Source organism: Schistocerca americana, chromosome 9, assembly GCF_021461395.2.
Source record: "Schistocerca americana isolate TAMUIC-IGC-003095 chromosome 9, iqSchAmer2.1, whole genome shotgun sequence".
Classification (NCBI taxonomy): Eukaryota; Metazoa; Arthropoda; class Insecta; order Orthoptera; family Acrididae; genus Schistocerca; species Schistocerca americana.
In genome coordinates this window covers 7734494-7740171 of record NC_060127.1, presented here as the reverse complement: position 1 = coordinate 7740171, position 5678 = coordinate 7734494, and the positions used below count along the sequence as shown (strand labels likewise).

At 48.3% G+C, this 5678-nt stretch overlaps 1 non-coding gene across 1 annotated transcript; it reads left to right on the top strand.

Moving 5' to 3' along the window:
- The first annotated feature begins 4576 nt into the window (after positions 1-4576).
- On the top strand, positions 4577-4650 carry Trnat-ugu. The gene has a single exon. It is a non-coding gene; the product is annotated as a tRNA-Thr (tRNA).
- The last annotated feature ends 1028 nt before the right edge of the window (positions 4651-5678 follow it).

The window sequence follows — 5678 nt, the reverse complement described above, 5'->3', positions numbered from 1 at the left end:
ATTTATGGGGGGAAAGGTATCAGTCAAGAAGATGTGTAAAAATCAATTTTTTGGGACAAATAGTTTTTGTGAAATCGAATGATAAATTGTGTCAAAGCAGTCGAAACACCATGTGTCAGCACAGGCGAGCAGTGCAGTGATGACAGAATCGCGCACAGCACGGAATGGTTCAAATGGCTCTGAGCACTATGGGACTTAACTTCTGAGGTCATCAGTCCCCTAGAACTTAGAACTACTTAAACTTAACTAACCTAAGGACATCACACACATCCATGCCCGAGGCGGGATTCGAACCTGCAACCGTAGCGGTCACGCGGTTCCAAACTGAAGCGCTTAGAACCGCACGGCCATAACTGCCGTCAGCGCGGAATGCGGGGAGCAAGTCTCTGTACCAGCGAAAGGGTTAATGCGGCCGTGGCGGCCTTTACTTCATAAACTGCGCGCTCCCCCCTAAACGTAAGTTTGCGAACTATACTATACTATGGCGCTGCTTCTCTTGGTGCGTGCAACTGGCAACACAGCAATCTACCTCGTCTGGGCGGGCATGCGCGAACCGCCAAGATAAAAGAATTGAACTATCCTTACTGCTACTACTACTATTACGCGACGAACGTTCGCCAGAGACCAGTTTTGCGACACACGTTAGGACCGCTGATAACCGCGAACCCGCTTCAGCAGGACGAGTGACGTGGAACGGGAGTTGACGCAGGTGTGGACGCTGGAGTAATGAAATGTGTTCGCCTCGCTCATATATTATTCAGTTGGTTTGTACGAGACAGGCAGCAAACTGCGCAAATATCTGCTCGCTGTGGAACGGGCGGTGTTGAGACTGCCGCATAAAACGTGCACGCTATTATGACGTACGTGATCGCGCTTTTGGGAGTTTGTGTATTTTTGGTGTGTTTCATTTCAGGCCGAGCGAAATGAGTTCCGACAGCGCGGAAGGTTGGAATTTCGTTATGAGGCCGCGATATGGTCTGCAGTGTTTAGAACGTTGCATTCGTAGGCGGCACAACTTGTCTACATTATTCGCTCAGGCTCTAATTACTGGATGGTTTTTTACAAATAGCTGTGGCGTTAATTGTGCGGTTTTCAGTTCATTCTGAAGTAATTTTAAATAACTTGTCAAACATAGTAATGGTGGTACGATGCTTAACTCATTCGCGTCGACTAAGTATCTGGCCGTAATATTGAGAAACGAAGTGAAATAGATCGGAAACGTAAGGTCAGTTGTAGGGAAAGAGAATGGCCGACCCCGATGTCCTGGGAGACGAAGAACGAGAACGAGTACAGAAAGCTTGTGCTACCCGTTCTTGAGTATTGATCAAGTGTTTTGTATCCCCGCTAGGTGGAAAAAAGGGGAAAAGAAAGCATCGTTCGTGCGAAACTCAGCTTGCCCTTTTCTCACATGATCTACTGCTAACTATGGGTGAACGTTGTATTCCATATTTCTAGATTTCTGGAAAGCATTGGACACGGTGCCCCATTGCAGGCTGTTCACGATGATACGAACATATGGAATAAGTACGCAGATATGCGAGTGGCTCGAAGACTTCTTAAATAATAGAACCCAGTATGTTGGGCTCGACAGCGAGCGTTCATCAGAGACAAGGGTAACGTCAGCCGGCCGGGGTGGCCGAGCGGTTCTAGGCGCTTCAGTCTGGAACCGCGCGACCGCTACGGTCTCAGGTTCGAATCCTGCCTCGGGCATGGATGTGTGTGATGTCCTTGGTTAGTTAGGTTCAAGTAGTTCTAAGTTCTAGGGGACTGATGACCTCAGATGTTATGTCCCATAGTGCTCAGAGCCATTTGAACCATTTGAGGGCTATCGTCACGATTGCCCCAGGGAAATGTGATAGCTGTTGTCCCCTACATACATGAATCATTTAGCGGACAGGATCGGCAGCAGTCTGCGGTTGTTTGCTGATGATGCCATGGTGTAGGTAAGGTGTCGAAGTTGAGTGGTTGTAGAAGGATACAAGACGACTTAGACAAAATTTCTAGTTGGTGTGGTGAATGTGAGCTAGCCCTAAATGAGGAAAAATGTAAGGTAATGCGAAGGAGTAGGAAGACAGACCTGTAATGTTCAGGTGCAGTATTACTAGCGTCCAGCTTGACACAGTCAAGTTGTTTAAATATCTGGGCATGACGCTGCAAAGGTGCAACGAACGTGTGAGAACTGTGATGGGGAAGGCACTGCCCACTCTGCAGACTATCTGGTAGATGTAGATGCAGAACATCGAAGCCACTCAAACGCACTTCTTGAGCACTGCTTGGGTGTTTGGGATCCGTACACGGTCGGATTGAAGGAAGACATTGAGGCTTTTCAGAGGCGGGCTGCTACATTTGTTACCGGTAGGTTCGAACAGCACGTAAGTGGTGCAGAGACGCTTCGGGAACTCGGATGGAAAGCTCTGGACATAAGGCGACGTGCTTTTTGAGAAACACTGTTGAGAAAATTTAGAGAAGCAGCATTTGAAGCTGACTTCCGAACCATTCTACTACCGCCAAGGACCACGAAGATACGATACGAGAAATTAGGGGTCACACGGAGGCATTTAGATAGTCGTTTTTCCCCTCGCTCTGTTTGCGAACGGAACAGAAAAATAGTGGTACAGGGTACCCTCCGCCACTCACCGTACAGTGGCTTGCGGACTAAAAATGGTTCAAATGGCTCTGAGCACTATGCGACTATAACTGCTGAGGTCATCAGTCCCCTAGAACTTAGAACTACTTAAACCTAAGCAACCTAAGGACATCACACACATCCATGCCCGAGGCAGGATTCGAACCTGCGACGGTAGCGGTCACGCGGTTCCAGACTGAAGCGCCTAGAACTGCTCGCCCACTCTGCAGACTATCTGGTAGATGTAGACGCAGAACATCGAAGCCACTCAAAGGCAATCTGCTACATTTGTTAGCGGTTGATGCAGTTTGTTAGGGAGCGTTGTGAAAATGCTCCGTAGACCTAAAAGGGAAATTCTCGGAGAATTACAGTATTTAAGTTACCGGTTTGTACTGCATCTCGTGGCATTGTATTACAAGATAATGGAATGTTCGATCGGAGCATTCTGAAGAGTTCGCAAGTATCCGAAACATATAAGGGGAACTCAATAAGCAATAAAAAAACATATTTTTCTCGGCCAGTTTCGGATAAAGAAATGGATAGTGGGATAACGTGCAATATTGCCGCTTCAGTCCCTATTCCGATTGATGGCAGCGCAATACGTAGCCTTCAAAATGGCGTCTGCAACGGAGGGGCGTTCCAAGCAGAGAGCTGTCATTGTCTTTTGGCGGAGATATTCATAGGCGCATGGACAATGTGTACGCAGACCTGGCAGTAAACAGAAGCACGTAGAGTCGTTGGGCGAGGCATCTGTCATCATCATCATCATCATCATCATCATCATCATCGCAACACACGTCGCGCAAACCTGTTCCCCCGCTGGGTTCCTCGCCGCCTAGACTTCAACAAAAGACCAAAAACAGCAACGAAGGGGCTGCTGTGCGGAATTGCTTCCGTATTACGAGACTGATCGTGACAAGTTTTTGTCGACAATCATCACATGCTATGAAACATGGGTTCATCACTTCGAACCGGAAACGATACGGCAGTCCAAGGAGTGGCGCCACACCTAGTTTCCCCTAGAAGAAACAGTTGCAAACGTACCGTCAGCTGGTACGGTCATGGTGACGGTATTCTGGGACTCTAAGGGGGTTATTCTGCTCGATGTCCTCCATTATGGTGCACCGATCAACTCTGAAGTGTATTGTGCTACCTTAAGATTCAAATGCCTCTGAGCACTATGGGACTTAACATCTGAAGTCGTCAGTCCCCTAGAACTTAGAACTACTTAAACCTAACTAACCTAAGGACGTCACACACATCCATGCCCGAGGCAGGATTCGAACCTGCGACCTAGAGGTCGCGCGGTTCCAGACTGAAGCGCGTAGAACCGCTCGGCAACACCGGTCGTCTGCCTTAAGGTAACTGAAGAAACTACTTCAGCGTGTTCGTCGCGACAAAAGTACAAACTAACTCCTCCTTCTCCATAACAATGCAAGGCCTCTCAAAAGTCTGCGCACTAGATGCGATCTCACAAAACTTTGTTGGACTGTTCTTGCTTATCCACCTTACAAATGAAGATCGTAACTGTTCTCGAAAGAACACATACCATTGATGACAGTGCTGCTTCTCTAGAATAAAATATAATGAATTGAAACCCTCAGCTGCTGACAGGTGTTGATATACCTCGATGAGGACAGCTGAAAATGTGTGCCCCGATCGGGACTCGAACCCGGGATCTCCTGCATACATTGCAGACGCTCTCTTCGTCTTGAGCCATCGAGTACACAGATGAATAGCGCCACTGCAGGGACTTATCCCTTGCACGCTGCTCGTGAGACCCACATTCCCAACTGTCCACAATCTACATACATAATGTACCTAATTTCCCCATCCACTCATTACTCGCGCACACTAAGGTGACGATTGCTGGCAACCTGAGTGCATTCGCGCAGACGAAGGCCAATGGCTGGGTAGCCTTTAACTATATATATGAAGAAAGTAACTGTGTCCTCGGTGGCTCAGATGGATAGAGCGTCTGCCATGTAAGCAGGAGATCCCGGGTTCGAGTCCCGGTCGGGGCACACATTTTCTTCTGTCCCCATCGAGGTATATCAACAACACCTGTCAGCAGCTGAGGGTTTCAATTAACTATCATTTATGCACCTTATAACCCAATCTCGCATCTTCCGACATATCTGTTTCGCCCCACTCCACGGGAAGCATTGCTTGAATGATGGGGAGGTTACCTCAGAAGCGGGGAGGTTACATCAGCAATGAGACGTTGGCTCCGACGTCGACCAGTAGAGTGTTACCATGCAGCCATACAGGCGGACCCAGTAAGGTGGCGTAAGGCCGTCGTATTGAACGGAAATCATGTTGAGAAACAGGGTGTTGAAGCCAGAAGAGTGGGGAATAATATGATGTATTGGAATCCTGAACAAAACCAACCTGGTATCAGAAGAAAAAAATGTGTAGCATTACTTACTGAACCCCCTTGAAGTAGAGTTTTGAAATGATGCAGCAAAACAGTCACCATTCTCTACCTAGTTTTGTAACAGTTAATTTTTATTCTTCAGAAATCTGAAATATCCCATGTAATAGATTCAGGTGGACGCACTCCGTCTTCAGGCCACGAGTGGCCTACCGGGACCATTCGACCGCCGTGTCATCCTCAGCGGAGGATGCGAATAGGAGGGGCGTGGTGTCGGCACACCACTCTCCCAGTCGTTATGATGGTATTCTTGACCGAAGCCGCTACTATTCGGTCGAGTGGCTTCTCAATCGGCATCACGAGGCTGAGTGCGCCCCGAAAAATGGCAAAAGCGCATGGCGGCCCGGATGGTCACCCATCCAAGTGCCGACCACGCCCGACAGCGCTTAACTTCGGTGATCTCACGAGAACCGGTGTATCCACTGCGGCAAGGCAGTTTCGGGTGGACGCAGAAAATTAAATTATTTTATTTCTCTTTCTACAGACGCTTCGCGGTCGTCATGCAGTCGGGCAAGAAACAAAGTGCGAAGGTACAGGGATCATCGCAAACCAAACTCGCTGTCTTCGCGTGAAGTCATCTTCAGAGTTGTGAACAGAGGTAACCAAGCCAGCTTAGTG